Genomic DNA, 21618 nt, shown 5'->3' with positions numbered 1-21618 from the left:
CCATAAATATCGACGCGAAGTGACGTCACCGAATCGAAAGTGCTCCGATAACGATTCTATTATCACGCCGCTCGGAGGTTCAAGCGATGCCGAGGGCTGAGCTCACGCTCATTGAGGCACGAAGACGCTAAGATTACCTATGCGAATTTTATGCACAGAAAGTACAGCCGTTCGCTCCTTCAGTGACCGCGAGAATTCGGGTGTTTTGCGTGCGCGCGACATTTCGGTTTCATTTTACATTTCAGCTCGCTTTCTTTTTATGAATTGCGTACGTGGCAAACCATTAAGTTAGAACACAATAGTAGACGTAGTGCCTCTTCTTTATCTACAAAATTACATGAAAATGGAACGTGGTAGAAATCAATGGTATATACATCAGATTCTCTGGTGCCTTTACCTTTCTTCTTCTTACTTTCAAATTTCCACCTGTTTGCCTAGGAGATTCGGTAGGAAGTTTACAGCTGTTCAAAAAATTTGTACACGTTGCGACTGCGAAAGGTTGAGTACTAAATGCATATGCTTTCTAGACGAAGTTTCTGACGATGTTTTAGTGATACTCAATTGAGCGCTTTTGCAAAATGTAAATTTGTCCCTGGTTTATGCTAATTTATTTCGAACTTTATTTTGGACAAATGAATGATTGAATGCTTTGTTCATTGCATGGACACACGTTCAGCATTGCCTTAACAGCGGTGAAGGCACCGCCTGAGCGCTTTCAAAAATAGCATGTGTGAGGAGCAAGCAGCCTCCTAATCACAAATTAGGTCACCCTTTTTGGCCGCTAATTCTGTTATGGCCCTGTATGCAATGCAGACTCCATTTTTAAAAGGTTGCACAATTAAATTTTTTATTGCCCAGCGTTGTTAAAGAGCAACAGCAAAGTTTGTTTTTTCTTCCAAACTCTTGGATGATTGCACTGGTCGTGTTTCTGCAGGACATTCCAGTTGACTGTACACTAAACCAAGCAAGAAAATTAGCTGTTGTATTTAAACCTTTTTTTTGTTTTACGACAAAGCGTGCAGAATATGGTTTCTCCCACGATATTACGTAGAGACAGTGCTGAATTATTTTCCCCGCTCTTGGGAGAGTGCATAGTTTGTGTTTCTTTAAGGTCTTGTATTTTAGAGAAACTTCCAGTGGCAATCAAATGACTATTAAGCGAAGCAACGAAAAACGAGATGCTTTAAGTAAGCAACTAGTCGGGAAGCTGGACCGGAAGCCGCCAGTGTATACGGACTCGGCAAATATCTGTTCGAAAGCCCATATACTCTCGTCTCTGTGTCAGCTAAAACGGCACTGCGGCCTACAGAACTGAGATAAGTGCGCCCCGCATCGGCGTGGGCGTGGAAGCGCATTTGTGGATGCCAAATTTGGGCTTCTTTCATAACGGCCGAAACGAGACGCGCTTTAAGCTACCGTCTGCAAGATTGCAACACGCGTGAGCTTCCATTTTTATGTGCTAAACTTTCCACCGACTAATGCAATGAAGTGTGGTGTTATCGCAATCAAAGCGAGCAAACGGTAACTCCTGCGACGTTTCTTTGTGTTGCCAAAGCGCGCTTAATACGAGTAACTACCACTGCCGGAACTTCGAAGCATCGGGCGTAGGCGTACCTTCCTACGAAAAATTTTAATCGAAGCCCTAGAAGTAAACCATGTTTCTGTGAGTCGCTTAAGGAATGTTGAGTTAGTTACATAAGTTTCACCAAGCGCCCATCTCCTCACTCCCATCTTCATTGGCGACGAGCTGCGGACTCGATTGACCGATCTCTGCATTCGCGCCTCAATTTGATCCTTGCAAGGTGAACAAGGAGGAAATAATCCATCCTCAATGACCAGACTCCATGATGGTAGTGAGGCGCATAACGTAGCAACCACGTTTAATATTTCCATCTGTTTCCCAATTTGAGCAGCTTGAAAGTTTGCACCGAAAGAGCCTAAGGCGAGCGCTTGGACTTGAAGTAGCACACGTTGCTAAGAACAATCAAGTTCTTTATGAGTCACTATCACTCCGCCGCTCGTGGAGCACTCATGCATTTTTATTAGAAAGTGTTTTAATAATCTTTTTTGTGCGCATCTGCTGGACGGTACAGGCATTTTGGTTGGCGTCTATTTTATTTATGATTATACTAACCACGTAAATGTAATATGGCGGCAATTGTCTGCTTGGCGTCGGCCGTAAGGGAGCTCTGCAGAGCCTCTGAGTTAAAGCAGCGAAAATAAATACCACACAGAGTAGCTCCCATAAAAGGAACTCGCGTTGCCATGCGAAAAAAGAACCTTGATTGTCTGTGCGCCCACTCGGCAGCAATGATTCAGTGTATCCCAAGAGGCGCGCGGTCTCCATGAGCACCGGCCGCTGTCCCGGAGATCACAATCATTTCGGTCCATTTTCCCTCATCTGTCGACTACCACCGGATGTGTTAGACCCAAGCACCTAGTTGATCAATCTGCATGTTTTATACGGTGTTTCCAGTGCTCACTTAAAGTATGAAAAAATGCATAGGGGGGAGGGGGGGTTACATTTCTCAACAATGCGTTCATGCAGCGCAGCTGTTGCATAGTTTTGGTATTTACACTTTTTAATGCATAATTAGGCGAGTTGTCAATTTGCGATTGCGCCTGCATGGTCTTCGTTTCGATGCATGGTGACGGCGACATCGCGTCACGAGGACCACGTGTGCGGCTGAGTTGGTTCTGCGGCGGAGGCCTGCGTTTGTGCTGACTTCATGGCGCCTGTGTGGTGATCACTAGCGCCGCGAGGCTAGCCGTCACCAGTCGTGTTACTCCTCCAGCGCCAATGGACACAGCAGCACTGATCCCCTAACAGCGGGGCTATAAAACCAGATTCACCAGGTCACCGGAACAAAGGAGAAAAATTATTAATATCCTATTTTTTTCCTCTCATTAAGGCACACCCTAAATTGCGTCTTTTGTGCTGCTTGAAAGAGAAGTCAGCTGTGAAACGTTAGCAGCTGGACTCGGTGGCACATTCTGCTTCCGGCCACGGTCATTAAAGTGCGCAGGATGGCTGGGTCAACGCGAGCTGTGATAACGGCCGATGCTGACCGCGGAACATCGTTTTTGGAAGGTTTGAAAGACTACAGGATTGTTCTGCCGCCCCTGCCTACCGGCGAAGGACTGAAAACAATGGTTGTTCTTCATTGCGACACCGCTAGAAGGCCTTACAGGATTAAAGATTTCCGCCAGCCGATGAAAGAAGCCGGCGTCATCGAATAGGTGGGTGGTATCGGAGCATACGATATGTCGCACGTCTGGTTAGTGAATTTCCGCAGAGAGGAGGCCAAGAAAAAGTTGCTCTACACCGGGCTTATCACTGTTAAAGGGAAGGCTTGCGTAGTTTTTGACCCTGAAACGCATGAAGTGCGGCTGAAGGCGCATTGGTGCGCTTTGAGCGTGAGCAACGAAACTCTGAGGCGGGCGCTCGCCGAGTACGGCGAAGTGAAAGATGTCTCGAGCGATAGGTGGAAGACCAGCGGGTTTGAGAACGCTGACTCGACTACTAGAGTTGTGCGGCTGGTTCTACGAGAAGGTGCAAGCCTCGAGCGCCTACCCCATCAGATGCGTATCGGGAACGGGAAAGTGCTACTCGTCGTGCCTGTGCGTGCGCCGATATGTCTCCGCTGACGCAACACAGGCCACATTAGGCGTGACTGCAAGGTGCCCAATTGTATCCATTGCAACGAGAACGGGCACGAAGAGGCTGAATGCATTACTTCATACGCCCACGCGGCTGGGCGAGGAAAACTCGGCGAAAACAGTGAGCTGCATATGGACGAGAATGAAATTGAGCAGGTCGTCTCCAGCCCAGTGGTAGAGACCCTAACGGCTGCATTGAAGCGCGACAAGGAAAACGACACGCCACAGACTGCTGAACCACCGTTCAGCCCACCCGAGGCGGCAGTCATGAACAAGGTTACCTAGCAAACGCAGGATATCCCACGCCCCGCTGGAAAAGGCAACGGGGAATCTATGGAGGTCGACCCTGCTGCTGCTGCTAAACGGCGCCGCGACGACGTCGATGCAATGACCCCGGAGCAAAGGCAACGTCTGCTACAAAGCCAGCGGAGCGCCGGCGAGGTGAAAAAGCAACGATTTCACCAGCGGGCAACGATCGTCGTCGCTTCCTCGCGACGATAACTCAAAGTCGTAATAATGGCGGCACGACAATACACGGCGCGATATTGTGCGTACAAAGGTAAGCGCCGTGCTGGTGGCTCGATCTTGCTAAGCGATGGCGGCTTTTGAAAGACACCTCGCCGTAGCCACGGTCAATGTCAGAGGTCCTTCATCCAGGAGGAGGAAAAATCAGCTGTTACGACTCGTGACTGAGCAGGAATTGGATATTGTAGCGGCACAAGAAACCAAAATCCAGACTAGACCAGACCGACAGTATGGTGTGTCCGTTCAGCAGCCGATACGATGTTTGCGTTACTCATGCGGTCGGTACTTCGCCAGGGTGCATGATTTTGATCCACCAGTCTCTGGCAGCGATTGTGGAATGAGTTCAGATTTGTATTTCCGGTCGTTGGGTTCTCTGTGACATGATATTTGGTGGTCTGGAATGGCGCGTGATCTGTATTTACGCGCACACTATCGTGGAAGAGAGGCGAAAACTTTTTGAGACAGTTAGAAACTATTGTGATACAGACCTCTGGTCGTCTGTCTTGGCGATTTCAACTACGTAAGCATGGCACGCGACAACACGAATTCGACTCCCTATAGAGATGCAAGTACTGCCTGTTTGGGGGACGCAATTGATCGCTGTCATCTCGAAGATGTTGGCGATTGTCTCGGGTGTGGTTCTGGCGTTCGTTTTACACATTTCCAGGGAACGAGACACGCACGCTTGGATCGGGCGAACGTATCTGCCGAACTGATACCATTCTGCTGCGAATGCCTTGTACAACCAATGCTGTTTAATGGCCATTGTCTTGTTGCCTTCCATGTAGGGAAAGCAAAAGGAACGAAAAGCAAATTTGTGTGGGAAAACTGGAAACTTATTGAAAAGCTGCTGAAAGATGATATTTTTATGGAGCGTGCAGAATGAACTTCTAGCAGTGAAGTGGGAAAATTTAAGCAGGCAATGAAAATGACAGCTATTGAACGATCGTGCGATATAAAGCAAAAAGAAAGAGTGAAGGAAAATATGCTTACAGATGACGTGAGGTTTTTGACAGCGCAAGTGGGCAAGCAGTCAGGAGCATGCATCGAAGAATTACACTCCGTTAAGCAGAAACTAGAGACCATAGATGCGGAGCGGTATCAAGGAGCGATCGTGAGGGCGAGGGCACAACGCCTGATAGCGGGCGAAATGCCCATGAAACGTGCTCTGGGCTTAGAAAAGAGTCATGCCCACAAGAATGACATACTGAAAATAGAGTGGAACGGTGTTATTTACTCCGAGCTTAGTGATGAAACGAAAGAATGGTTAGAAGTGGCTATTTTAACCGAAGAAGTGCGGAAAGCCATACAAGACCTCAACCCTGGAAAGTCTACAGGACCAGATGGGCTAGTAGCATCGCTCTATAAGGCATTTGAGAATGATTTTGCACAAATTTTGGCTACGTTGTTTAATGAGGCTTACGACAAAGATATGCATCCCTCGTCATTGCTAACAGCCCACACGATTTTAATACCAAAAAGCGACGATAAAACTAAACTGCGACAATTTACCGCTTACCTCTCAATATCACTGACAAATGTAGACTATAAGATCTTCATGATAATTCTGGCTAAATGGCTCTAAAATGTTATGCAAAAAATAGTAGGGCCACATCAGACCTGTGGTATTAAAGGCCATACCATATATACCAACATCCACACAGCCCGGTCTGTGCTCGAGTGTTGCGACGCCATGCATGAAAAGCATCGCAATGTTCCAGATCGATCTAGAGAGAGCCTTTGACAGGGTGCCACATGACCTCTTGTTCTCTCTGTTCATCATCATCATCATCATCATCATCAGCCTGACTACACTCACTGCAGGGCAAATGCCTCTCCCAAGACTCTCCAATTAACCCTATCTTTTGCCAGCTGCATCCACCTTTTGCCTGCAAACTTCTTAATCTCTTCCGCCCACCTAACCTTCTGCCGCCCCCTGCTACGCTTACTTTCTCTTGGAATCAACTCCGTTACCCTTAACGACCAGCGGTTATCTTGCCTTCGCATTACATGCCTTGCCCAAGCCCATTTCTGTCTCTTGATTTCGACTAGGATGTCATTAACCCGTGTTTGTTCCCTCACCCACTCTGCCCGCTTCCGGTCTCTTAACGTTACACCTATCATTTTTCTTTCCATGGCTCGCTGCGTTGTCCTTAACTTAAGCTGAACTCTTTTCGTTAGCCTCCACGTTTCTGCTCCGTAGGTGAGTACCGGTAAGATTAAGCTGTTGTACACTTTCCTCTTGAGGGAAATTGGTAAACTGCCACTAATGATCTGCGAGAATTTGCCATATGCGCTCCACCCCATTCTTATCCTTCTAGTTATCTCCCTCTCATGATCCGGATCAGCTGTCACTACCTGCCCTAAGTAGATATATTCCGTCACAGCTTCTAGGCTCTCGCTACCAATTGTGAACTGTTGTTCCCCTGCTAGGCTGTTGGACATTACCTTGGCTTTCTGCATGTTAATTTTTAGACCCATCGATCTGCTCTGCCTGTCTAACTCATTGATCATGATTTGCAGTTCACCTCCTGAGTGACTCAGCAAGGTAATGTCATCAGCAAATCGCAGATTATTTAGGTATTCTACATTTTATTCTTATTCCCAACTGTTCCCGATTCAAGCCTCGAAATACCTCCTGTAAACATGCGGTGAACAGCATTGGCGAGATCATGTCTTCTTGCCTGACGCCCTTCCTAATCTGAATTTTATTGCTGTCTTTATGGAGGACTATAGCAGCTGTGCAGTTGCTATATATATCTTCCAGTATTTTGACATAAGGCTATTCTACCCCCTGATTACGCAATGCCTGTATCACTGCTGAGGTTTCCACTGACTCGAATGCTTTCTCGCAATCAATGAAAGCTATATATAGAGGTTGGTTATATTCTGCACATTTCTCTATCACCTGATTGATAGTGTGAATATGATCGATTGTGGAATATCCTTTACGAAGGCCTGCCTGATCATTCGGCTGATTAAAGTCTAACGTTGCCCTGACTCTATTAGCGATTACCTTAGTAAATACTTTGTAGGCAACGGATAGTAAGCTGAACGGCCTGTAACTTTTCAAGTCCTTTGCGTCTCCCTTCTTATGAATTAAGATAATGTTTGATTCTTCCAACTTCTGGTACAGTCGAGGTCATAAGGCATTGCGTATACAGGGTGGCTAGTTTTTCTAGCATGATGTCCCCTCCATCCTTCAACAGATCTGCTGTTACCTGATCCTCTTCAGCTGATTTTCCCCTTTTCATTGCTTCTAAGGCTTTCTTTACTTCTTCTTTCGTTACTGGCGAGATGACGCATTGCTGTGCACTGCTGTCTTTCTCATTAGCGCTCTGATTACATTGGCTAGTGTACAGGTCTGTATAGAGCTCTTCGGCTACGTGAACTATCTTATCTATATTGCTAATGACATTGCCCTGCTTGTCTCTTAATGCTACATCTGGTTTTTACCTATGCCTAGTTTCCTCTTCTCTGGTTTTAAACTACCTCCATTCTTTAGAGCATGCTCGATTCTCTCCATATTAAACTTCCTTGTGTCGGCTACCTTGCGCTTATTTATCAACTTTGATAGCTCCGTTAGTCCTATTCTATCCGTAGGGTTAGACGCCTTCATGCTTTGGCGCTTCTTAATCAGATCTTTCGTTACCTGAGATAACTTCCCGGTATCCTTTCGAACTGTCCTACCACCTACTTCTACTGCGCACTCCGTAATTATTGATATCAGATTATCGTGCATTGAATGAACATCAAGATCGTCTTCCTCAGTTAGAGCCGAATATCAGTTTTGCAGCGCTATCCTAAACTCCTGTGCTTTCCCTCTTACGGCTAACTCTTTAATGGTCTTCTTCACTAGCTTCTTCCGTTCCCTCCTCAAGTCCAAGCTAATTCTAGACCTTACGATTCTATGGTCGCTACAACGCCCCTTTCCGAGGACGGCCACATCCTGAATGATGCCAGGTTTAGCGCATAGTATGAAGTCGATTTCATTTTTAGTTTCACCATTGAGGCTCTTCCAGGTCCACTTCCTGTTCTCTCGTTTGCGGAAGAAGGTATTCATGATCCGTAAATTATTTCTATCCGCGAATTCCACTAATAACTCTCCCCTGCTATTTCAAGAGCCTATCCCATAGAAACCTACCGCGTGGTCGTCAGCCTGCTTCTTGCCCACCTTCGCGTTGAAGTCGCCCATCAGTACAGTGTACTGCGATTCTACTTTATTCATTGCCGATTCTACGTCCTCATAGAAACTTTCAACGGTCTGGTCATCATGGCTGGATGTGGGTGCGTAGGCCTGCACCACTTTCAGCTTGTACCTTCTATTCAGCCTAATTGCTATAGCTGCTGCCCTCTCGTTAATACTATAGAGCTCCTCTACGTTGCCTGCTATATCCTTATTAATGAGGAATCCCACACCTAGTTCTCGTCTGTCCTCTAATCTGCGATAGCACAGTATGTGTCCATCCTGTAGTACTGTATACGCCTCACCTGTCTTCCTAACTTCGCTAAGCCCTATCACATCCCATTTAATTCCCGCTAGTTCCTCGAACAGCACTGCTAGGTTAGCCTCAGTAGATAAAGTTCTAGCGTTAAACGTTGCCAGGTTCAGATTCCAATGGCGGAATGTCCGGAGCCAGAGATTCTTAACACCCTCCGCTGCGTCACAGGTCTGACCGCCGCCGTGGTCAGTTGCTCCGCAGCCGCTGGGGACTGAGGGCCGAGGGTTAATTCGTTTGATCATAGAAGGTTGTGGCCAAGTACTACACCAGGGCGGCCAAATCCTGCTCTGGTGAGAGAGTGCTTTGTCGGTTCTGGTCACCGAGATGAGGTCGCAACCCAGGCCTGGTTATGCAATTCCATCGACACGCGGATTTTTTTTTTTTTGAAACCCGGTGGAGAATTGCGCGGCACCAGGATTTGAACCCCGGTCCTCTTGCACGCGAGGCGGATGTTTTACCTTTACGCCATCGCTGCATCCCTGTTAGAGCACGTGAATGTCGGATCAGCCTTTTGCCAGGGCATAGCCACGGCGTACAGGGGACGCACGACGCGGTTTATGGTAAATGAAGGGGTGGGTTCGCGCATCCGAGTTCAACACTCTGTGACTCAAGGTTGCCTCCTTTCACCATTGCTATTTTGTTTGTATATTCAACCGTTTTGTTTGAGCATAATTCAAAGCAGCAGTATTCATGGTTTCCGTGTGCATGCGGCCGAGGTCCGCGTTCTTACGTATGCAGATGACATTGCCGTATTTTGTGCTGACTACGAAAGCGTTCGTGTTGTGGTTGAAACTGTGAAAAACCTTTGCTCTGTGAGTGAGAGCGCTGTGAACTGGGCTAAATGTTTGGGGTTCTGGCACAGCGACTGGCCCACAACCCTAACAATTTTCGCGAACATGCCTTGGACAGTAACCCCAGTAAAATATATAGGATTGCCGCTGGGGAATCATCCCGACAGTGTGCCGCATTGGAAACGCGAAGCTGCTGAAGCACGTGAAAAGGCCGACAGGCTAAAAGGCTTCAGTTAGTCTATTTTTGCGCGTGCCACAATATGTAGCATATTTTTTGTAACCAAGCTTTGGTATGTTAGTCAAGCAATTCATTCTTCTCGAATCAATGTGCAGAGGTTGCACCGGGTTTTTGTGGGTTTTATATGGAGAAGCACTTGGGAGCGGACACGGCGAATCAATCTGATGGTGTCCGCTCTGGAAGAGCAGGTTTGGCGCATTTGTATCTGCGCCAGTTGGTGAATCGATTTATGTTCTTTCGGGGCGTGAATGATCCCTTTCTGCGCAATGTGTCAAGTTAGGTTGGGTAGGGTCTTGCCAAATTTAGTTGTTAGTTCGACGACTATGCAAGGGGGCATTTTCGGGTTCCTTAGAGAGGTGTACATGGCATATCGCGTGTTGCAAGACCGATTTTTAATGGAATATCTGTCAGCAGCATCGCGAAAGAAACTTTATAAGGACCTATGTGATGTTTTTCTTCCGGTCCCATATTACAGGTTGTTGTACTGTGAAGGTTGACGGCAGACAGTTATAAAGCGAGTGGAAAGGATGGCTTTACCAGGTGGAGTTAAAAGTTTCTCTTTTAAGCTCCATACGAACACTCTTGAAGTCAAGATGTATCTAGGAGAGAAGGGTTTTTTTGTAAGTTGGGGGAAATAATTGTTTGATATTCCGAAAGCCGAAAACTATTGAACACTTTTTATATTGTTGGGAAGCCTTTTTCTTTTGGGACATTCTACAACACATGATTAAAAAATACTTAGCTTTGGATGCTTTCGGATTCAGATTTTTGCCTGTTGACAATGAACACGGGGTTAATTTCGACATGGTCATGATATTGCGCCTGCACAGTATTTGGTGATCCAGGATGACAGACAGACATGCGGACATTGACGGCGAGGCCGATAAGAGAGCATTTCCGTAAATCTGTTGGAAGAGTTATTGAAGGCCACAAGATACAATAACCAGTGCCTGAGTGGCATCCAAGAATGGAAGCTTTGTTATACATGCGCGAATGTTAATGTGTTTACGTAACCCCAAGTACGGGCGACGTAGTTTAGCATCTGTGTTGTGTTGTTAGCGTGTATTGGTTTGTAAATGACTTGCTGGAGTCGGGAATAAAACAAGAAAAAAAAAACAGGGACAGTGGCGCAAAGGTAGTGCGTCTGACTCCAGATGAGAAGGCTGCGTGCTCGAATCACGTCCGGGTCAACTTTTTTTCCTTCGTGTAATTTCAGAGCTTAAAGAAGTTTACTTATACATCAGAGAAATAAAAAAGATATGAAGCCGTGACCAGTCGTTCTAAAAAGCCACGTGTGGCGAAAATGCATGTGTAGGCAGTCTTAGCTGTGTTTGCAAACGTGACTCGTTTTTGCTCCTGCGAGGTGTTTCAGGGAAGACGAAGTAATTCCCAAAAATATTTTTTTCGGTAAAATGATGGCTTTTCAACATTGTATTACCATTGCTGGCGGACGCCAAATACTGGTGACAATTTTTAATAATTAACTCTTTGACTATTATAATTAGGCGCCTAGTTGCAGTTAGAGATTTCTAGCCGGTCATTTGTAATAACCACATTTGTTTTTAGATTTTAGGGAACGCGAACACGCTTGTTGCTGTTGCTCTGCAGAATTTGGCTTTTTTTACTATTAAGGTACATTGGGAAGGTTCTTTTCCCTGTATGCATGCTTTTCGAAAGCGCATATATTTTGGCACAGTGCGGCAGATTTTGACGAGTCACAGCCAAGGATAACCGCGTTATCGAAATTCTAAAAACTGATATCGCTATTACTAAGAACCGGCTAAAATCTCTATTCGAAACCTAGTGCCTATCGGTAATAGTTAAGACTTATTGATATAATATGCTTAATCTTTTTACTAGTTAACATGATTCGCCTGTTTTTCGACGTCCGCCAAATACAGGTAACGCTATGCCACTAAAGCCATATTTTTACCACAAAAAGCCTATTTTGAAAATTACTTAGTTTTCTCTGAGACACTTGACATTAAGCTTTCAGACTTTTCCTTCGTGTGATTTTGCAGCACAGGCGTTATCTTTTTTTTTCGGCTTATTCTGATTCTGCGTCTCATTATCGGTGCAACTTTACGGCTGCTGTCAAAGCGGTGCTCGTGTTGGTAACAGTCACTCTGTGGAAAAAATATTATTTTCATTATGGTCATCAAAACGCCGGCGCCGGGTTTTCAGTGGTAAAGAAGGGTAGCATGAGGAATAGTTCGTTTAGGTGGAAGTTATTTTCAAGCGCATTTTTTTCTCCGTTCGCTTCAAGCGTTTCCCTTACATTGCTCTCACCCAATATTTGAGGTCGGACACTTATGCTTTTCGCAGCTAGTTTTCTTGGGATTGGTGGGTCGTCGCTTCGAACAGCATCCGCTTTAATTCTTTTCAGGGTTTCATTTTCTTGTGTATGAGACAAAGCTTTCTTTAACTCAGAATAACAAAGTCGTTATCTATTACAATGATTGCAAGACATGCAAGCAGTTTTTGAAGAACCCCTGATATCAGAATGTACCTCACAACGGCTCCCTGTGCTATAAGCATGGTCTCGTTCTTACACACGACGGAACCTTATCACATCATACCCGAATCAATGCAAGGCCACATCGTCTGCATATTAATACCTCCTATATCACGCGAGGAGTCTCTTTCCCGAAGTGCTGTGTGATTCCCACTGTCATTACGGAAAAAGCAGACTGAAAGCTTCGAAAACCAACAGGACTGTTGTGCGCAAACGAAGATACATCGGTGCAAGCACAACATGAAAACTCAGACTTTCTTGGGTCAATTTTTTTCATCTATTCCCTGGCTGAAAGCCGTGCACCATCCTTATCACTGCCTGTGTTAAGACCAGAGGTGGGCAAACGCCCTGATTTTTACTTTTCCTCCCACGCCCTCACCTCTGAATCCACGGCCCTCCCTCACCCTCTCTTCAAAACGTTTCCTGGCCCTCCCTCGCCCTCACAGCTTCGGCCCTCCTTCACGCTCACCCTCACTAACAGTCGTTTTAAAACTCTTTAAAGCGACAATTGCAATAAGTGCAAAGCACAGAATACACTCAGAACATAAAACGTTTGTAGGTCACTTAATTACCATTACCCGATGACACTGCGAGAGCACTGAGTCTGCTGAATTTCACTGCTTCTAATCTCTCGCCTTTTCGTGTAGTTTGCTACATGCTCCTGTGATGACTCTCCCACGCGCATGGATGAAAGATAATGGAGAACACGTTTTAATACTACAGCGTGAGAGACTGGCACTTTGACACGCGTGTACGCGGGTACGTGGCGAAGACGACAATAGAAGTACAACTCGAGAGCTTGGCAGTTTGTCCATGCAGGATGTTAAGATTTCTCCCAATTGATTGTTCGTCTGAGCCAAATAAATTAACCGACCGACTTTACATCCCAGTGGCACTCCCTCTATGTGACGTGCTCGGCCTTTCCTTGCGCCTAGTGCTCTGTTGCTCTGTCTTTTAGAGCGTTAAGCTCTGCTTCTCGCTTTTTGGGTCGCAGCGGTTAGCGTTATAAAGAAAATCGCAACCCAGTGGTTCCCTCGCTAACCGAGGTGAATACACAATGGAATTAATTTATAACAAGCGGCAGCGCGATGCCCAAGCACCACAAATACAAACTACACTATGTCGATGCCCGAGCACCACAACACGAAACTACACACACACACACACACACACACACACACACGCGCGCACACGCACACACTATAGAAGGTCACGGGTGGTGTCATACTATTGAATGTTTTGTACAGCATAAACTTACTAGTTAAGTGAGAGCCTAGCTCACGACAGGGATTCTAACCGCCGACCTATGTACTTCCAGTTGCATGTCTATGCTCATCTTCGTATGAATATTATTGCTCAACCGTTTGTCGCAGAGAGTTCGGGGGGGTATGGCACACACTTCCGCGTTTCGTGCAGCATGACCTTACTAGTTAAGTTAGGGTCCAGCTGGTGGCAGGGATTCGATCCGGTGACCTATGTTAGGTGTGTTAATGCTCGATATCCGATCGCTGCCTCAGCGTCGGCTCATTTTTTTTTTTTGGCGATGTGTTACGTTTTGTTTCCTTAAAGCTTTGTACCTAATTTAGTTAATGTAAATAGAATATATTATAAATGTAATAAATACCTTGCTTAAATAAAGCTGCGGCGATGGTGTAGAGGTCTCAAGCAGCGGCCGGCGGAACTGATCTTTTATTGCCTCCGTGGGTTCGGATCCCGCTCCATCAACTATGAAGTTTTTTTTTATTTCTTTCCTGTCTTCCTCCAGACCGATGCGGCTTTACGCTGCAGTCGGGCTCTTATGTTGTTGCTTAAAATCAAAAATTGTTCTGGCCTCTTGAAACACGTAGCTTAAATGCAGCATTTTGGCTGAACAATGGTAATCACTAACTCCCAGAGTCTGTAGAAAACGATTCCTGTGGTTGCCATTTCAGTGCCCTAGCGCTTCCGCTCCGCCGAAAAGCGGTCTCACCGAAGCCTGCTTCTACCACGTGGGCCACATTGGTCACGTGACGTTGTGACGTCGTCAAACACTGCCCAGCGGATAGTGAGCAAAGTGTCCACTGTGGCAGTTCAATTAATGATTAGTCGCGAGAGATTCCTCTGAAAAAACATGGGTCTCACAAGCCCCGCCGCCGATGGCAGCACTTGCCATCGCAGGGCAGTGGCGCGTAGCTTAAGCGCTGCGCCTCTGCGCAAGGAGAGGAATCATGACTCCCAGGGACCTGTAAATGTAGAGAATGACGAATTCTACCACAGCGCATGTTTGCAATGATGTAATTCACGCAAACTTACATCGTAAAATATATCGACCAAAATAAGCCAGTTCAGGTAAAACAAAAGCATAGAAAGTCAAGATAAACCATGAAAAACCATGGCTAATGGTGCTAACGCGCGATAATTCGTGGTTAACCCCAAGCTAAACCGTCCGTGATTTTTTTTCTTACGCCTGTACGCATTACCCAAACGCTGAGGGTCAATTCCCTATCATGGCTGCAAGAAATTTACTTCATAAAATCAGGCGCGCGATTCCGTGTTCACACGTCTCACCAGGAACAGAAATAAACCAAGAGATGTTCTTGTTATTTGGAGAGCAGTAAAACTTTTTCTTTTTTACCACATCGTACAATGCAAGGTGGAGCGACCGATGAATAAGCTGCTGCTTTATTTTCATGGTAAGGCTACAGTGGTGGGCTTCGCCAACCAGACATTGCAGCCCCGCTTTCCTATGCTGCAATTCCAGCGAAAATAGAAAAAAAGATACGACTGTACTGAACTACTCACAGTGTGAATAAAAAATTTCCCCACCAACGCCGCCAACAGGCTTTGATTTGACAGTGGAATTTCGTAGAAGAATGTTTTGCGCCGCAGTAAGTTCTTTGAAACCTCACTGAGCTGAAATCGGACTTCGTTCCGGGAAACAAGGCTTAGAACTTGGAAATTCAACAAAGTTCATAGGCGTAATTTCTCCAAGTTTTACTCTACTGCCTGATTATCTGGCAGACATGGAGCTATTAATGAAAATGCTGACTGCGGTACCACGGTTCCCGTTGGACCAGCGGCCACCCGCACGGCACGGCAAGTGCCCCCTTGTTAGCGCACTATACGGACAGTTTCGCCCAATACTTTACACAGTTTTTAAAAATAGGCTTTTTGAGTTAGAAGAGCGCTTTTTTCGGCATCGCTTGTCAGCGGTGTATACATCGCGCCGACGGAGAAGGAGTGCGGCTCTCCGCCTTTCGTGTTGGCCTCGTATCCCTCCAGACTGCAGAACCTACGTCTTCCCCGCGAACCTTACCCTGAGAACTAGTGTTTTAAAATGGGAATTCATAATAGGCTGCACAGACAAAAAAAAAAAAAAAAACGTTAGTCCGGAGTACGGTTCGGGCCACCACGTTCCCCCCTCAGACAGTGCATCTTGCCCTCCCTCACTCTCACCTCATCATATCTTTCCTCCCTCGTCCTCACCTCATCATGTGAAGCTTCTCTCTCTCACCCTCACCTCGCCTTGTTTTTCCACCCTCTCCCTCGTCCTCGCGAATTTCCTGGCGCCCGTTCTTCCTCACCCTCACCTCGCCAAGTGAAATCCTCATGACGTGAGGGTGTCACAAAATTCGGCGCATGTTCGAAAAAAACCGGCGCTGCGCCTAAGCAATCGTGCCCGCGAGCGGTGAAGTAAAACAAAAAAGCAGCGGGGGACACCCCCCACCCAGCCCCCTCCCCCGGAGCGCACGGTGCTTTTCAGTCAGCTCGCCGTCGGGGCGCCAAAGTAAACATAGACACGCGCGGCGTCGATTCTTCTCGAATGTTGGATAAGTTTTTGCTTGTTTTTTGTCGACGGAAAGGGTGTAACATTCTGTACGCCAAAGTGATACCCTCCCCCTTTCGCTCCGGCGTCGATGACTCAGCGTGCCGCGAATGGCCTACATTGTTCTAGAAGATGGTTTCCGCGCTCGACCAATGGGGTCGCGCGCCCGGCGCAAGAAGGAGAAGGAGTTTGTTCGGTTGAAGCTGCGTGTATGTGCGCGCCTGCCCTGGCGCGAAAAACAAACAGGCGCGGACCGCGCCTATAAATGAGGGGCTGCAACCGCTGTCTGTTAGCCCGAGCCGCCGTTCAAGCTTCCGAGAAGCGCGCCTGCTCGACCCCCGGGAGAACGCCACTCGCAAAGCCTGGACCAGCGAGGCAACGTGCGCCAGTCTGCGGATCGGCCCCGTAGTGCTCAAGTCGTCACGCTGTCGCAGTGCGCGGTGAACAAATTGTGTTTTAATTATTTGTCTCTCTCTGTGTTAGTGCACTTTAGGTGCAAAGATTTTGTTGAATTTTACCTCTCTCTATTGTGACTTTGCATGAGTTGCATTGTATTTGCGAATCACTTTGTGCTCGTACGAGTGATTGTAAATTCCACTGTATCGTCTCTTACCTGTATAAACTGTTTTGTTTTGTGAACCTTTGGCTCCGACCCATTCTCTAGCTTGCGACCGGCGAAAGCTGTGCACCAAACGACCAACCACTTGTCACTTGGTAGCTGGCCTCCGGCTGAGTTTGCCACGCCGATTCGAGGGCATCTCCTCTGTGACCGAGGCCGCTACCCCCACATGCTCTAAGCGTGTCCGGGAGTGCATGCAAAAGTGCGCGAAGTGGTGACAGAGAGTAAGGACGCCTTCATGAGGGCTCGTCCTCGTGAGGATGCCCATCTCTGGTCAAGACACCTCTGTTATGACGTCAAAGCTGCCAGTGCGAGCGCATCGTCATCCCGGGGCCTATAGAAGCCATTCTGCTGGGTGCCACAGCGATATGGACAATGCTGAATTAAACTTTCCGTCGGGCAAACTTGCCGTGGCGCTATTTCCTTATTAGGTTCTCTCTCGCCTCCGCCACTTTTGAATAGACCGGCGGATATCGCCTGTGGCCTGACTACCGGCTTATGTGTTTGCTGTGGCCAGCAACTATGTGGAAGCTAAACTGTCATCGGTTCTCTCGAGGTTGTTGGCCTCACTAGCCAAGACAATAGCGATTCCAAGTTTCCTCACCGCTGCTGCGTCGTCATCCGCGACGATTCCTGCCACCGTACTCATAATTCCACAGATGTGCAAGTTCTGACACTGCTGCCAGCGATGCAGCGCGAACTGAACCGGATTGGAACTATCCGCCACCACAGGTATTGCGTGTCATCTCATCTATTCCCCAGCTTGTATGTAACCAGCTATGACGTGGTAAACTGCTGAAACCATGCCCTGACGCTATTTTTCTGTTAGCTGCTGTTCGCCTCCGCCAGTTTTAATTATCTGTGTGGATATCGCTTCTTTGTACAAATGAAGTTCCAGCAGTGGCCTTAGTATTAGTGTATGTGTTTGGTGTGTCCACGAGCTCTTGAACATTTCTCAACTATGCGGAAGATAAAGCGCTATCGGTTGCCTTGAGGTTGTTGGCGGCACCCGCCACGACAACAGCAATTCCAGGTACTATCACTGCTGCTGCGTCGTTATCTTCGATGATTCGTGCCACCGTACTTATAATTCTACACATTCGCAGGTTCTGACACAGCGCCTAGCAATGCAGCGCCACATCAACCGGATTGGCCCTCACCGCCACCACAGGCATTGCGGGGTATCCCATATTTTTGCCAGCGATATCCTGGCAAGATGTGTGGTCGTGGTAAACTGCTCAAGTCATGAATGCACAAGCTTTGCAACTCTGAAATTCCTGCCCATGAGATATGCTTTCACGGATGTCGCTAAGTGCTATTCGAGACTGCACAAAGATACATCAAACATGGCACAAATCACAAGTACACTCGGGCAGCCAGTGTTTCCGGTATCGACAGCCGTGGGAAAAAACCTGATGCGGCTGCGGTTGAAATCACACAATGGAACGTGTAGACACTTTGCTATCTCCCAAGCTGTTCAGACAGAATCCGCAAGCACGGCGGAAATATTCACCTGCGGGGACATAATTCACGCGTTAATGTGCATCGGTCGACATGAGGCGCAAATAATATCTATTGGGGTCGAGGTAGCTGTACACACAATTTCGCGCATCGATTCCGACGTGGTCACCACGGGTGTATCCATCTCTATGGCATGGATGCAACGTGGCCGCCTTGGCGCCATCCGATGTTCCCTGGACTGGCACAGAAGGCGCCAGCGATGATTGTGTTACTTTGGTTTGAGTAATTTTCGGTAAATTTTGCGCAAGCTGTGTGCAAATGGTGACATGCACGGTGTTTCACGTAACTTGAACATGGGATTAAAAACAAGCGGCACACTGAAACCGGTGGGGCCAATGAAATATTGTCTTCCGTCATGTGGCGCTCCTCCGGGTATTTTTGAATTCCACTTAATTTGTTAATTAGCTAACAATAACTATGGATTGTTTCTAATATTCGCATTAGGGCCACGTGCATTTAGTTAAGTTGACCAGGGGGTTAAGAAACAACCGATCCATTTTGTGTTTATGTGCGTGTGCTTGCGCGCGCGTGTGTGTGTCTGTATGTGTGTGTATGTGTGTGTGTGTGTACCTCAATGTGGCACCAGTTGTCCCGTCTACATTCGCATCAAAATTGTGAGCAACCGCTTGTCGTTCAGCGGTCCGGGTGGTGCCATACAGTTTATCGTGCTACAGCTCACATTAGCTAGCCAAGTTGGAGGCCAGCTTGCGACAGGGATTCGAACCGACGACATATGCACCTTCACTTTTTGCCTTCCATTATTCTTCCACTCTCGCCTTAAGGTGTGGCTGAGGTGTCCACCCATATTTGAGACAGTTACTGTGCCGTTTCCTTTCCTTGAAATACAATTTTCTTATCAAATTGTGACAGAACCATTCATCATACACTCTTGCGGGTGGCATCATACGATTTATCGTTACATAAATGATACATCTCTTAGTCAGGTAGGAGGCTAGCTCGTGTCAGCTATTCGAACCGAGGGTCAGAGTGCTTCACTGCTACCTTTGTGCTTTCAGCGGTTGTGGAATCAGCGTTCGCAGGCACGTCTTCGTTTCATGTCTGAGTGCGCAACTTGCGACAAGGTCGAAAGTTCACGATGACTCACTAATGCTTTCTTCACAGCACGCAAGCAGCCTTAAGTTGCCCTTTGTAATTATTCTCATCTAATTTGCTGACTGAAAGTAACTTTGAAAAATTATAAGAGGCGCCACACACCGGGAGACAAATGTCGTTGGCTGGTGCACCGCTTTTATTAATCCTTGGTTAATGTTATGTGAAACACTGTGTATATCTCATTAAAATAAACTGAACATGGATGTCTTTTTAGGATTTGATCATTACCTGGTGTGAGCTTGGTTTTTGCCATCAGCTGGCAGACAAATGTCAAAACAAGTAATCACTGTGTGTACTTGTTCAGGCACTTTCATAAAGGTAAATACTAGGTGTTGCTTTATTATCATTTGTAGTGAACTTGAATACGTCATATGGCAAGTAGAGCACGTCTGGAGTTTCCACCAGAATTTGGAATTTCAATGATTGCCGAAGAGAACACCCTTAATCTTGATAGCGCTGCCCCATGCCATATGTTCCGTCATTTACAACAACGGCAAAACACACTTAGACGAAGTCATCTATTGTTTGGTTTAAAATGTAACAGTTTGCTGATGATTGCAAAATTTACCCTTTTGTTATTTACACGGCAGATCACCTTGCTTTCCATTGTACCGTTAACGTCGTTTTGAATTGGCGTAATTATTTGAAAATGATGCTTAACTCTACTAAAGCAAGCTTATCTCTTGCCTAGCCTGACCGCGTGTAACGACTCCTTGTTCATTTCGAATCCGCTGAGTGAATCGGGCGTGCTTGTGGCCGCTTGGCCTTGGCCCTGGCCCAGGGATTCTCATACGCGCCTCGAATTTTCGGATTCACCGGAGTCTGAATCGTCACATGAAGCCAGTGTTGCATACCGCCTGCTTACGGCATATCACTGCACCATCTTCCATGTTGCATTGACTGAAATGTCTTGTTGTTTGTTTAAATTAACATGCACCTGATGTCAAATGTTCACTGTTTGAATTGTAAACCTTCCTTGCTGTGAATAAATGAACGCAGCTTGAGAAGAATCGATGCTCCTTTTGGTGGCAACGATAGAACGAGTTCCAGCGCTGCCGTGCTACTGCTTCCTACGGGAGGAGGAATGCAGCGGTAATGACTGCAGTTCGCCCGAAGCACGCCATGCATGAACCGGCATCTAACGTGAAGGGGTGACGCCGATCTTGAGGGAGGGAGGCCTTACACTAATGTGGAGAAGCAGAGACGTCGTTCCAAAGTACCTTACAGTGAAGACATCAACTTTTAGAATTAAATGAGAAGGGAAATTCAATTTTGGTGTCTTTTTTCAGCATCTATTTTTGTTCAGCTTCATAACTCTTCTGATTGCGCAAAACCCTTTTCCATCTCTCGGTGCTGGGTAAATGTTAGGTATGTTGAGTTTTCGTTAGGGAGGGAGAGAGAATATCATTTAACAGAGAAGATCATAACTTTCGCTAGGGCCCTAAGTTCTTCTCCAGCTTAGACCGGTCAGTCGGGTTCATTTGTTTGCTGACTCGTGTTGCCAGAAGGGCGGTCGCCCAGTAAGTGGGGGTTGGTGAGTGACGGGGCCGGACACATGTGGGGTTCTGGGCATTCCCAAATATATTCATCACGATATTTTGCGTTTCGCTCATATGGTTCTCAGTGATGAAATTGGGCCAAATGCATTGCATTTAAATTGCGAACGGTTCGCCCCCTTAACAACGGCTGGCCTAAAAACTAATCCACGTTTCGCTAGTTGGCTGCGCGTCTGAGCAGTTGGTCTGAGCTCCATTATATTCCAGTCCTCCTTAATTCCACAAATCGTTTGTGGCCACTCTTGTCCCTTAGGCCACCAATGACAACTTACCACCATGGAAGAATAACGCTGCCTTTGCACAGCGGGGTGTAGCTTGGAGCGCAGTTTGTGCTAACCCTCTGCTTAAAATGGTTTGGTTTATGGGGGTTTAATATCCCAAAGCGACTCAGGCTATAAGAGACGCCGTAGTGAAGGGCTCCAGAAATTTCGTCCACCTGCGGTTTTTTAACGTGCACTGACATCGCGCAGTACACGGGCCTCTAGAATTTCGCCTCTATCGATATTTCACCGCCGCGGCCGCGATCGAACCCGTGTCTTTCGGGCCAGCAGCCGAGCGCCATAACCACTCAGCCACCGCGGCGGCTTCTGCTTAAAATGCTTACTCGAAGAGGCACAAAATTAACTAATGACTCGCGATGGACTCGCTGCTTGAATAAGCGTTTAAATATGTTCTTTTATAAGTGCCCCATCGAAAGGCGTTGCTGGAATGCTGTGCAAGCATTTCGCTATGGTAAAACCAGCACGAAAAAACGAAAACGCAAGATAGAGAGC

The 21618-nt window shown here is 46.8% G+C and overlaps 2 pseudogenes; both read left to right on the top strand.

Moving 5' to 3' along the window:
- Nucleotides 1-10206, top strand: part of LOC144112424 (tubulin beta-1 chain-like) — a 111528-nt pseudogene extending 101322 nt beyond the window's left edge.
- Nucleotides 3028-3945, top strand: LOC144112426 (uncharacterized; annotated as a pseudogene).
- Nucleotides 10207-21618: the final 11412 nt, after the last annotated feature.

The sequence above is a fragment of the Amblyomma americanum genome, unplaced genomic scaffold, assembly GCF_052857255.1.
Source record: "Amblyomma americanum isolate KBUSLIRL-KWMA unplaced genomic scaffold, ASM5285725v1 scaffold_100, whole genome shotgun sequence".
NCBI lineage: Eukaryota > Metazoa > Arthropoda > Arachnida > Ixodida > Ixodidae > Amblyomma > Amblyomma americanum.
The sequence above is the reverse complement of the archived record's forward strand: the minus strand, read 5'-3'. Positions and strand labels throughout refer to the sequence as shown.